This window comes from Neophocaena asiaeorientalis, unplaced genomic scaffold (genome assembly GCF_003031525.2).
Source record: "Neophocaena asiaeorientalis asiaeorientalis breed wild unplaced genomic scaffold, Neophocaena_asiaeorientalis_V1.1 scaffold123, whole genome shotgun sequence".
NCBI classification, from domain to species: domain Eukaryota; kingdom Metazoa; phylum Chordata; class Mammalia; order Artiodactyla; family Phocoenidae; genus Neophocaena; species Neophocaena asiaeorientalis.
In genome coordinates this window covers 13,303,490-13,317,017 of record NW_020173666.1, presented here as the reverse complement: position 1 = coordinate 13,317,017, position 13,528 = coordinate 13,303,490, and the positions used below count along the sequence as shown (strand labels likewise).

Below are 13,528 nucleotides of genomic sequence, written 5' to 3'. Positions count from 1 at the left end.
TCTTACTAGAAGGCATTAAAACGAGGTAAGTATTTAATAAGTTTTTAAAGGATGAACCACGGTATGGCGTTGACCAAGGCATTTTTCTAAGCTCCACTACGTACTTGACTTCAGCCTTGGCCTTTGAAAAACTGGAGTCAAGTGCTATCTTCACTGTCATTTGGGCCATCCCTGACCTCGTGCTGGAGAAGTGATTGTGTAACAGCTAAGGTTACCACCATATTCAACTGGAGTAATGACGTCAGCCATATAATCAAGGCGTGTTGTTCAGATTAATTTGAAACTCTAGAGAGTTCCTAGATATAGCATGGGGTGACAATCTTCCTATGTTCTGTGTTCACTGAAATTCTATCAGTTGTATAAATGAATATTCATTATACAAGAACTTTAAAGGAGCTAAATACATCTCCCTTATTAAATATCATTATTTAAATTCTTATAAACATTTATTGACTCAAAAGAATACAACAGTCTTCTTAAAGTTACCTACTTAATATTGTTATAACTTTCAACCTATCTTCAAATGTATTTAACCTTTTAAAAGTTCTTAATAATTATCTTTGTACATAAGATGCATGATTAAAATTAACTTTCATAATCACCATTAAATATTATGGCATTTAACCCTTGCAGTAATAAGTACACACTTATACTTCAGTTGACAATGACAGTTGTCATGAGGTATAGCAATGACCTCATCAGTAATCTAGCAGCTGACATGCTGAGAAATTATTATAATATGAAGTATTTAAAATTACTTTAAATTTAAATTTGAACAACTGCTGAACGTTTTAATAAGAGAATAGTTTTATTTATTTTGAATAAAACTTCAGATTTATTCTTGAATTTCAAAGGTTCCTTCTGTGATGGTGCTATTTGTTGTTGACCAAGCATTGATCATAACAATTGGCTATTAGACATTCAACTAAAGTGTGCATTGATTGCATTTCTAAAGTCTTTAGAAAGTGACTAATAGAATTATCATCATATTTCTTGGTATCCTGTGAATAGTCATTGACATCTTAACACTTATTACAATTACCAGTTATAGAATCCTTAATATATGTATTTGTGTGTGTGACAGACACCTGTTAAATACCCACCAAGCCCATTTCCTCCTCTTCCTTGGCACGGAGGTCAGCTACATGGTCCTGCTTCTCTTACAGTCAGATGCGGTGCGTGGCTGAGCAGAGAATGGTGTGTGGGCAGAGGGGATGTATGGCGCTTCCAGGCTGGGCCCATTACCACCTTTCTCATTCTCTTTGCCATCTACCAGCCGGTGGAGCGGAAGGCAGGAGCGTGCATGCTGGCCTGTGTGATGTAAGCCCTGGAGAAGTGGGAGTCTGTCTGTCAGAACAGCTAGTGCTACTCTTACTAATAGTCTTCTAAAGGAATTTCAAGAAATGTTTGAAAACAACTCAGGAAGCCATTAAATGTCTAGACGCATCTAAGTTATAACTTTGCATACTCCTTTATAAATTTAAAGGTCACGTCTGGGCTGATTGGGGATGGGTACTCTTAGGCAAGATGCTGGCATGAGCAAAGTTCCTCCTCTAAAATTGCACCAAAATGACTCATGGGACAGACTCATGGGGAGAAAAATCCAGATTAGTGCTGGAAATCTGGAGGCCACTCAAAGGCCAGAAATATGAGAGGATTTCTGGTAGATGTAGCATCGATGTGTTACCATCACATTGAGTAACAGTGACTCATAGTATGTGGTCATAAAGTGACTTTCTTTTTGTCCCCAACTGTGTCATTATATTGGCCTGGTGGACTTGTTTTTTTCCTTGCCCCTGGACCAAAATGCTGGCCCCACGACCATTTAAAAAAAAATTCTTAGGTAATAAAAAGTCATAAAATCACTTGAAGTCAGAACATAGACACTATTGTAAATGTCCAGTCCTGTGTCATAAAACTCTGATTTAAAGTTGGGACTTTGCCTCCTTCAGCACAAGCCTGTAGGAAGCCAGCAGCCCGCAGTGAAAGAAAGGTGGGAAGCCGGTGGGTGTTAGGTTTCCCTCCTTGTTCTTGCGTTTCCCCTCTTCTAGCAAGCGCATTGTGGCTTCAGACTTCTCCAGGGATCGAGCTGCGGGAATGTGGAGGTTCTGGTACTGTTCGTGGTGGTGGAGTGGGGGGTTCGTTGCGGGGGGGTCTTACCTGACTGCCACTGTCTTGCCTGGCCGTTGTTTAAAGTGGACTCCTGATGCTGAGGATTTCTCACTTGGAGTTCAGTCTGAAAACCGAGGGACTGCATCGTGTTCCAGGGACACAAGAAAAGAAACCCAAATCTCTGCCTTGGACTTGAAAAGTTGAGGCTGAATCTAAAAGAAAACCAGGCCAATGGAAACTCAAAATTAAACAAAATGGAATTATGTCCCAAAGACCAGACCTTTAAACACAACTTCCAAAGTGCGATCACAGAGATATTTGTTCTTCATTTAGCACGAATAGATGAAAATCTTCTTCCATGTGATCAGAAAAGTTGGAGTCACGCAGACATAGAAAAAAAACTTATGGTTACTAAAGGGAAAGGGTGGGGAGGATAAATTAGGAGTTTGGGATGAACAGATACACACTACTATATATAAAATAGATAAACAACAAGGACCTATTGTATAGCACAGGAAACTATACTCAATAGCTTGTAATAACCTATAATGGAAAAGAATCTGAAAAAGTTATATATATTTGTGTGTGTGTGTGTGTATATATTTACATATGTAACTGAATCACTTTGCTGTATACCTGAAACAAACACAATATTGTAAATCAGTTATACTTCTGAGGACTTCCCTGGTGGTCCAGTGGTTAAGAATCCGCATCCTAGTGCAGGGGATGCGCGTTCGATCCCTGTTTGGGGAACTAATATCCCACATGCCGGGGGGCAACTAAGCCCGTGTGCCGCAACTACCGAGCCCGTGCGCTGTGGAGCCCACGCGCCACGACTAGAGAGGAGCCTGCGTGCTGCGATGAATATCCCGTGTCCCGCAACTAAGACCCAACGCAGCCAAATAAATTAATTAATTTTAAAAAAAGTTGGAGTCAGAATAAAATGTCACACAGTTACCTTAAACAATGTATTTTATTTATTATTATTTTATTTATTAATTTATTTATTTTTGGCTGCGTTGGGTCTTTGTTGCTGCACGCAGGCTTTCTCTAGTTGCGGTGAGCATGGGCTACTCTTCGTTGTGGTGCATGGGCTTCTCATTGCGGTGGCTTCTCTTGTTGCGGAGCATGGGCTCTAGGCACGCGGGCTTCAGTAGTTGTGGCACACGGGCTCAGTAGTTGTGGCTCGTGGGCTCTAGAGCAGAGGCTCAGTAGCTGTGGCGCACGGGCTTAGTTGCTCTGCGGCATGTGGGATCTTCCCGGACCAGGGCTTGAACCCGTGTCCCCTGCATTGGCAGGCGGATTCTTAACCACTGCACCACCAGGGAAGTCCCAACAATGCATTTTAATATAAACAAGCAAATGCATATTCATTCAATACTTTTCAAATGAAGAGACAGAACTGATGCATGGCCTGTGATTTCCATTTTCAGTTCTCTGAAGTGGAGTGGGAACTTAGACACCTAAACAGCAATCTGATCCTTTATCTGTTTCATGATTTTCCCGATGTTGTATACTTGTTTTGCCCACATCTAATTGAACAGCGATTGTTTTTAGTGGCTCACCTTTACTGTCTTCACAAAGCATTCAATTTAGTTTTCATTAAAATAACTTCCTTTCTTTTCACACTCATTTTGTCAGTTTACAGAGTACTTAATTAAATTACATAATTTCAATAACCAGTAAATAAGTAAGACTAGAAGTGAATCTGTTTTGGGAGCAAATACACCTGACTCCTGGTAAAGTGACTCAAACTGTTGGGGGCAGTGGCGAGTGCTCTGGCCTGATCATTCGTGGGCCATGGGCATCCGTCCCAATGCTCTACAGACGAACAGGAGAATGTCTGTTAATCTAGAAAGCTGTTGAAATAGACTGTCTATTAAAAAGCTTCTACTGTATTTCTTCTGCCTGAACCAGCATGGTATAGTGGAAAAAGCATATGAATCTTGTGGTCAAACAGACCTAGGTTTAAATCTTGTATTGTTTCTAGTTCAGTGACTTTAGGAAAATTACTTAATGTCTCTGAATCTCAATTTCTTTATTTGTAACAATTGGTAAACTATTCATGAGAGTTAAACAAAATCAATTAGGGGAATTGCCTAGTGGCGCAGTGGTTAAGAATCCACCTACCAATGCAGGGGGCACGGGTTCGATCCCTAGTCAGGGAAATAAGATCCCACATGCCACGTGGTGTGGCAAAAAAAAATAAATAAACAAAACCAATTAGTAAAGATTCTGGTATGTAGGTACTCAGTAAACAATAGCTGTTGTTGTTATTTTATTATTATGTGTGGTTGTTTACCTGTTGGTCTTCACCTAACCAAAAATCTGGTTTTGTTGTGCCAGTTAGATGTCTTCCATTTCATCCCTAGCTGGGCTGGCCACACTGCGAAATGAGTCTGATTCCTGGGTCTGCAGCCAGCTGGCTTTGTCATCCTCCTCTGGACTTCCATGACTCAGCTACTGTGACTGGCAATGTGGTGGTTACAGACAGTGGGGGAGAAAGACTCTCACCATCTTCCCGTCCCGCGCGCCAGTGCATCAGAAGGACCCCCGCCGGTAAATGTTGCTGCACCACTGGCTGCCCGTGAGCCCCCCGAGGATACGCTATGTGGAGTGGAATAGGCTGGCTTCTGGACACACAAGTCCAACTAGTGGGATTAACTGGTTTCTTGTCTGGAAAGACCTAATGGGTCCACCCCTAATGGCACTCAACATAGCATGGGGTGACAGATCTGTACTGTGACTGCTGACCCCTGGCTAGGCCACCAGAATGTTTCTTTTATTTATGTATTGCTATTTTTGGCTGTGCCATGCAGCAGAATGTTTCTTTTGAAGCCAGGCCTTCCCCTCCCCGTGGAGGTGGTTCTGGGTTTGTGAAAACCAGGGGTGGCCTTGCCTTCCTTATAGCTGGACAGGATACTGCTGCCATTGACTCCCTTTCCATTGACCCAGTAAGTGCTTGGCTCCAAAACTTGCCCACATCCTGGCAAATGACTGTCGTGAGCATGCTAGGTATCTTACCCTTGATACTCCTTGGCTGCGGCTGTCTGGATTGTATTGTGCTATCTGGTTGCAGGGCCCCCTACGTGCCTGACCCCAGGGATATCGCGGAAGAGGAGTGGACCAGGATCATAAGGGCTGTGCAGGGCACGTAGGGGTGGAGCGTGTGGCCAGGCCACTCAGGATGGCAGCAGTTCTCTTGCTCTCATCCATCCCCTGCTCTACCAGGGCCTGCTTCACCTACACCTACTCACATGACTGACCTTCCTACTACTAGCCCCAGGCCCCAGCCGGTGATTATTATTATCAAAGGGGTGGTGAGGGGCCTGCCCCTCTGCTGGTTTCCCTGGTAACTAATGAGCCCACCTGAAGTCAATTCCCCCTACAACTGGTCATCTCCCCTTCCTCCTGGGGGTGAAGGCTGCCTCCATGTCCTGCCGAGAACCCGTTGGTTGTTGCTCCAGGACCTTGCTTCCCTCCCCCTTCCATTAAACCACTGATGTCAAGAAAGAAAGGAAGAGAGAGGGAGGGAGGGGGAGAGAGAGAGAGAAAGAGAAAGGAAAGAAAGAAAGAACAAAAGGGAAAGAGAAAGAAAATCTGGTTCACTGTCCTGTTTTCCCACTTTGCCCAATGCCCCAATGTTTTGCTCACAGCTGCTCAAATAATGCCTCCCAAAGGACATTAGTAATTTTTCACAACTGTGTTTACCCTTTTGATTGAGAAACTTGTGGGTGATGATGTATGGTTGTTTTTTTTTTGCAGGTACACACATTCTTTCCCAGATTGTTGGCATCATTTAGCCTAACTTTGCTCCAATTTATAGGTTTTCTGCAACTATGTTTTTCTTAGTAACAGTTACTAAAAACTTCTTTAATCTCCCTTAGAAGTTATTTGTCTTGCTACTAATTGTAAGTTCATCAGACCAAGCTTCGGGCCAGGACTGTATTGAGGCTGAGAAGACTTGAACATGGAAGGGCTGGGGTAGCATCACATGCAACGGGCCAACTGTGCCCAGAGCATCACCCACCTGGCGCCTGGACCTCTCTGATCAACTCCTGAGCCCTTCTTGGTCCCTCATTCTATTCCTCAACCTTGCTTTCCGTGATCTGGCATCTCTTTGCCGACTAACTCACTTGGTTTGACATTTTTGTTAATAGTTTTACCTCTAGGACAGTGGTTCTCAACTGGGATGACTTGGCACCCAAGGAACATTTGGCCACGCTTGAGGCATTTTTGTTGTCACGAGTGGAGGTGGGTGAGGGCTACCGGCATCTAGTGTGGCGTGGCCGGGCGGCAGGTGAATAGCCTACAATATACAGGACAGCCCTCACACCGGGAGGGTTATCTGGTCCAAAGTGTCAGCAGCGCTGAGGTTGAGGTTGAACCCCCTGCTCTCTAGGTTCTGGCCTTTGACCCCAGTCTCCAGTCTTTGAGTGGCCTCAGGCCTTCCTGTCAGCACCCCCAGACACCACTATCCTTCCTGGGTGACAGGCTCCGCAGGACTATGACAGAGCTCCCGAGGGTGAGGGCAATGGCTCGTTCTACCCCTAGCTCACAGCAAGCTCGGCACCCAGAGGACAGTCCGTGCAGGTTGTTTAATGAGCAACAGTAGAACGTGAAGTTTAAAGCACTCATTGAAATCCATTCTCAACTACCCTCCAACTCAATTAATAGTGGCAGCTGCTACCGAAGCCTGGAGCAGAGGTGGAAAGGCTCTTGTTCTGGGCGCGCTGGGCAGACTTGGCAGCTTTTCCCATCAGGAAATACAGAAGAGGGACTGAGGAGAAATAAGAGCTGCCTCGGGCTTTAACAGAGTATCGAGCTTGATCCTTCCCAATTTTGCTCCCCCCCTCATGCCCTTGGAGAAAGGGGGTCAGGGGGTGAATGCAGCTTGTTCATTGAGGGTGAAATTGGACACCAGAGCCCACTTTTCTTTTTTGGCCACGTCGCTTGGCACGTGGGATCTTAGTTCCCCGACCAGCGATTGAACCGTACCCCCTGCAGTGGAAGCCTGGAGTCCTAACCACTGGACCGCCAGGGAAGTCCTCAGAGCCCACTTTTCGTCACCACGTTTCTGAAGGTGTGGGCACCAGCTGGTCTTAAAGGGAGCGTGGTGAGGAAGCATGAACCAGACTGCCCTGGACGCTGCATGACTGGTCAAAGGAGCATTCACCCGGAGCAGGGGCCGGGGGCCAAACAGAGGCATGGTCCTGCCTGGGCAGGGGTAGGGGGGTCTGTGGCAGAGAGCCAGTCGGGGTGAGGCTGAAACAGACATGTCTCCTTTACGAAAACTCGCCATATGTGGGGACTGTTAAAATGGTGTTGAGTCAGGCCAAGAGAGACTGCACTTCTCCCTCAGCCCCTTGCGGCTGGAGCTGGCGTCGCTAGGACCTGGGGCCAGGTGACACCTAGGTGGGAGCCCTCCGAGAAGGGCCATCCCTCCGGAGTGTAGACTCCCCTTACTCTCCCTGCAGGTGGGTGCAGTCAGCCTCTGAAGGAGAGGGGAGGGCCAGCGGGAGTCCCAGGTGGGAAGGAGACCCTGTGATTGCGATGATAAACTCCACAATGGCTGACATTTTGATAACCAGATTGGCTTACAGAAACTACTGACCTGCTGTATTAGTTTGCTTGGGTTGCCGTAGCAAAACACCACAGACCGAGGGGCTTAAACAGCAGAGATTTATTTCCTCACAATTCTGGAGGCTGGGAGTCTGAGATCAAGGTGTTGGCAGAGTTGGTTTCTTCTTAGGTCTCTCGCCTTGGCTTGTAGATGGCCTGCGGCTTGCTGTGTCTTGTCGTGGCCTGTGTGTGTCTGTGTTCTTACCCCTTTTTATAAGGACACCAGTCACACTAGTTTAGCGCTCACCCCAGTGGTCTCGTTTTACCTTAACTACCTTTTTAAAGGCTCTGTCTCTATACGTTTGTTTTCTAAGCCTGTGAGTCTGTTTCTGTTTTGTAAGTTCATTTGTATCATTCTTTTTAGATTCCACATATAAGTGATATCATATGATATTTGTCTTTCTCTGTCTGACTTGCTTAGTATGGTGGGGTGGGAAGGGATAGACTGGGAGTTTGGGGTTAACATAAACACACTACTATATATAAAATAGATAACCGACAAGAACCTACTGTGTAGCACAGGGAACTCTACTCAATATTCTGTAATAACCTATATGGGAAAAGAATCTGAAAAAGAATGGATAAATGTATATGTATAGCTGAATCACTTTGCTGTACACCTGAAGCTAACACAACATTGTACATCAACTATACTCCAATATAAAATAAAAATTAAATTAAAAATAAATTAAAAAAATAAAAAAGTGCCTGATACAAAAAAAAAGGCTCTGTCTCCAAATACGGCCACATTCTAAGGTACTGGAGGTTAGGACTTCAACACATGAATCTGGGTGGGGACACAATACAGCCCATGATAGCTGAATTAAGTTCTAAACTGGTCTGGGATAAAATTAAGATATCTGCTCAAGGGGGACCGGAGTGTTCGGGGCGAAATGTGGAGAGCAGGAGATCTGCTGGTTTGTGCGTCGCTGAGAGGCTACTCTTCAAACGCAATAAAAGAGTAACTGATCAGCCTTCTTCCACAGTCAGCCAGAGCATCTTATACCAACGAAAAGCTGACTAGTTCCTTAAGCTAAACTAATATCTTAAGGTTAAAAATACCTGTAGGCTTATTGTACATGCTTTTATCCAATTACCCACCTAAGGGCCAGTGCAGATGTAAGCCAGCACCAGAGTTAGGTGATGCAGGCCAGGATGGGGAGTGTGCTGGGACATGCCTGAGACGGACCAAGTTCCGGCATGAACCTCCGTGGTATGTGAGGCCGTGCATCCTGCATATCTCCTCTGCATCCCTCAGGGTGGGGATGCAGCCCCTGGCGTATGCTGGCCAGAAGACGTAGCTGGCCTGAGCTCCTTGTGCTTGGTCATTGCCCTCAGTGGTCAGTGTCAGTTCATCTTGGGTAGCGCTTGAGAGTTATTCTTAGAACTGTGCCCATGAATTCAACCTCACTCCATGATAAATCCTGGGCTATTAATTGGAATTCTGTGGTATAATGACTAACAAATCTCCCCACCCCTTACACAGAATGCCTTGCCCATGTTGTGTTTTACCTGGTGTGATGGTTAGTTTAAGGTGTCAACTTGGAGGATGTTTTGGATGAGATTAGCATTTAAGTCAGTGAATTTCTGGGTAAAGTAGATTGTCCTCTCAAATGTGGGTGGGCCTCATCCAATCAGTTAAAGGCCTAAATAGAACAAAAACTGACCTCCCTCAAGCGAGAGGGAATTCTCCATCAGATTGCCTTCACACTGGCTGCACCACTGGCTCTCCTGAGTCTCCAGCCTGCTGGGCCTCACTAGAGATTTTGGTTGTGCCAGCCTCCGTAATTGCATGAGCCAATTCCTTATGATACATCTTTCTCTTGATATATACACCCAACCTAGCCGTTCTGTTTCTCTGGAGAACCCTGACTGACACGCCTGGAGTGATGATGATGGTGGGTTGTTCATTCCCCTAAAGGGGCGGACATTGCCTCGTTTTTATGGAGGGATCTTATGGAGGCATTTCCTGGACTCTAAATAGGAGACCACCTTTCTTTTCACCCTTCCTCCATTCTGTTCTGGTTTCTCAGGTTCATGGCCAGCCAGTCTAATTCTCTCCATAGACAAGGGTGGGAAAGTCAGTCAGGTGGGATGGTGCCAAGGGAAGCTCCAGGAAGCAGGGTCTTCCCTGAGGCTAAGAAGCAAATGTGATTGAAGGGGCAAATGACACAAGGGAGAACAGAGGACCAGTTCAAGCCTCAGGGGCAAGAGCTAGGACCTGCCTGAATCATTTGCAAGAGTTGAGGCCGGAGATGAATCAGGAGTTGAGAAGACAGGAATAAGCTGGGAAACAGCATAGGATGGGGAAGTTTCAAACACTGAGCTGCAAACAAGACAGGGTTGAATTCAACTTTATTGGGTGCAAGGGATGTGGCAGAGGGTGTGGCAGCTGTTTAAAGGCACAGTGATGTCAGTGTTAATAGAGCAGTCCATTCAAAGCCCAGCTCTACTACCTACTGGCTCTGTGTGTGACCTTGGTCAAGTCACTATCTTTGTGCAAAAGAGGAATAATAAGCCACTCTACAGAGATGCTGTGTGAATTACGAGATGATGTGGAGCATTAGAACCGGTACCCAGCACACACTGAGGATCTACTCAATTACGTCCGTTCCCTTCGCCCTTTGTGGATACGATCAACTGACCACCCATCTTCTTCAATAAAACACTTCTATTCTGAGCCAAGCTTCCCCTATCTGTTCTAGTAGTTAATGTGTTCTTTGAGGATGCAATCATTTAGCCCGATGATGTGGGGGGAAAGCTCACTTTGAAACCTTTGCTAATGATACTATATCTCTACCATCATTTTCTCTTTTAGCCTAGATCACTGAGTTCATTTTGGCAATTTAAGTACTACTCTTGGTCCTATTAGCAATCCCAGTTACGCAAAGGGAAGTTGGTCCGGCAGTTCTCACTTAGATTCCTGCCTGCATAAGATCAGTGAGACAAGGGACGAAAAGGAAAAGAGAGAGAGAAAAAAGAGAGTGTAGCTAAAATTCCATGAATGGTCAGAGCTCATAACCAAGCATGTGAAAATATGTCTTGTAGAAGGATATGTGGCAGAGACTATTTTCCAATCCACTATTCATTTTCCCTTTAGTTAAGGAATTCCACATTTTTTTCTTTTAAATTAATTATTTTTTGGCTGCTTTGGGTCTTTTTTTGCTGCGCGCAGGCTTTCTCTAGTTGCAGCAAGCGGGGGCTACTCTTCCTTGCAGTGCGCGGGCTTCTCATTGTGGTGGCTTCTCTTTGTGGCGGAGCACAGGATCTAGGCTCGCGGTCTTCAGTGGTTGTGGCTCGCGGGCTCTAGAGTGCAGGCTCAGTAGTTGTGGTGCACGGGCTTAGTTGCTCCACAGCGTGTGGGATCTTCCCAGACCAGGGCTTGAACCCGTGTCCCCTGCATCGTGAGGCAGATTCTTAACCACTGTGCCACCAGGGAAGTCCTCCACATTTTTTCGGACTGGAAATGTCCACAGCTAAATGACTATGTTTTCCAGCCTCCTCTGTAGTTAGGTGCAGCCTTCTACCTAAATTCTGATTGGAATTTGTTGGGTGAATCTACTACAGAGGATCCTTAAAAGGGAGACAGGGACAAAAGGGAGGCCCACCTTTTGTCCTTCCCTCTTCATAGAAAGAAGGTGAAATGGCTGGTGCTCCAGAAGCTTTAATGGATCATGAGCAACTCTGAGGACAGAGAAACCTGGTTCCTTGATGACTTCATGGCACTTTCATCCCAGCCCTGGACTACCTACTCCAGATCTTTTTTACGAGGGAATACGCTCTTCTGTGTTTGAGATGCTGCAGCTGGACCTGTTATTAGAATACGAATGCAATTAATAACTGGCTTAGAATGAATTCCTCTCAACCCACATTTTTCCTCCTCCAGCCAATGTGTTGATCCAGACACATTGGTGGGTCTGAAGGTGGCTGTGAAGTAGTCTTGGGAAGTTTATTGAAGGGAAATCCATAATTATGGTGCCCAGATGTGGCAGATGACATCCTGAGCTGGCCAGAGGAATTTGGGACAGACTCCAGTCAACAGTAATTTAACACCTTGGGCCAACTGAATGAGTACTTCTTATAGTGGTCAACTATAAAAGAAAAAGAGGCCTGTTTACTGAGTGTAAGAAATTTCTCAATACCTCCTGTAACCCCCAAGCCCTTGGTCTCAATCCTGGTTACTCTTGCAGTTGGGGTCGTCTTCTGGAAGGATGTAGCTGATGAGAGATATGATGTTAGAGACACTTTTACTTGACTGCTAATGTCACCTCCCCACACCCCAATCTTTGTTGCATGCTCAGAAGGGCATGTGGGGGGAGCGTGGTCAGTTTAAATCTCAAAGTGTCATCATTAGTACAAACAAGAAGTACTTCGATGCGGCCTGACTGGGCACAGTGTCCTAATAGTGATATTTTGTTCTCACTGGAACAAGCCCTTTTATTAGTGACTGACCCGTCACTGAATTCTGTTGTTCCATCCTTCAAAATGCTTTCCTTCCAGCTCCAACAGCTATTACCCTAAAACCGGCTCTTAGAATCTCATGCTAGGATTCATGCAACAGTTTTCTAACTAGCCTGCCCCTCAAATCAATGCCAGACTTGCTCGCCTGAAAAACTGCTTTCAATGTGCTTCACTTCAGCTAAAGTGCTTTTCAGTTTCCTGTTACTAATCACGTTTGAGTTTTAAGGACATCTATCAGCTGGTCCCAACTTGAATTTCCTCCTGCATCTGGTGACATGCTCTTACATTCACCTGACTGTCAGCAAGCCCCGCCCTTTCTGTGAAGCCCTGCTCCGTGGTTCCCCTTTCTGTCCCCCTTGTCCTCCCAAAGCTTAGTCATCCTTGGGGCAGGGGTGGGGTGAGGGTTGTGAAGGGGGTGCAGGAAAGTAACAAACTCTATTCGGCAACTGTTATCTGCTTCCTTTCATTTTATTCTATTCAGTAAAGGCCCAACTCAGGCCAGTAACAGTGTAAAGCTTTCCTAACTTCTTTACAGGGAAGAGTTACACAATTCAGGATTGTTTTGTTAATTGTTGAGAAAGCATTTGATACTTACAGCTCATTAGATATAGGACACTGCAGGAAAGAATCCTCTGTTGTACTTCTTTTATATTCTCCCAACAAGCACTGAAGGCTTGACTGCTAAGGCCTGGTGATCAAGAAAGTATGAACTTTGGGTTCTAATCCTGACTCTTTCACTTATTAACGGTGTGACCTGGGCAACGTGCTCATCAAGCTCCTTGAGCTCATTAACCGTCACCTGGAATCAATGATACGTCTCCTGGGGTGAAATAAAGATAAATGTATGTAAACCCTGCAGCGCAGTCCCTGACTCGTCGTGAGTGCACGGCAACACTATTATCAGGCCTGGCGGAGATCCCAAGGTCAGTTCACTGGGAAAGAAAGGTCACTCCGGGCAGTGGTTGGAGGGACACTGGCCCTACACCATACCAGCGCCAGGGCCCGCCTTCCTGGGGGACCTGACAGGCCCGCTGGGGCGCTCCGAGGCCTCTCAGGGGAACACGAGTCTTTCTTCCGGGGGCGGGGTGGGGGGTCACCGGACCCCGAGGCTGCGCCACCGCAACCGCAGGGAAGCTGCAGGGACTCTACTCCCAACAATTCCCTCGCACGCAGGCGCAAGCTGAGTCTCCACCTGCGGGCAGCGCTGGGAGGTACCTTCGTGGGGCGGAGCCTGGGGCCGGACCATCTCACACGGCGTGGGGACGGCGGCCTTTCCTTTGGCGATACGCCCAGAAGCGCGCAGGGGGGCACCGCGGTTCGTCTGGCCGCTGGG

The 13,528-nt window shown here is 46.2% G+C and overlaps 1 long non-coding RNA gene across 1 annotated transcript; it reads right to left on the bottom strand.

Moving 5' to 3' along the window:
- Window positions 1–11,074: 11,074 nt before the first annotated feature.
- LOC112401581 (uncharacterized) lies at window positions 11,075–13,202 on the bottom strand. Its single transcript, XR_003003595.1, has 3 exons — window positions 12,791–13,202; window positions 11,877–11,951; window positions 11,075–11,544 (listed from the first exon to the last, which is right to left on the bottom strand). It is a non-coding gene; the product is annotated as an uncharacterized LOC112401581 (long non-coding RNA).
- Window positions 13,203–13,528: the final 326 nt, after the last annotated feature.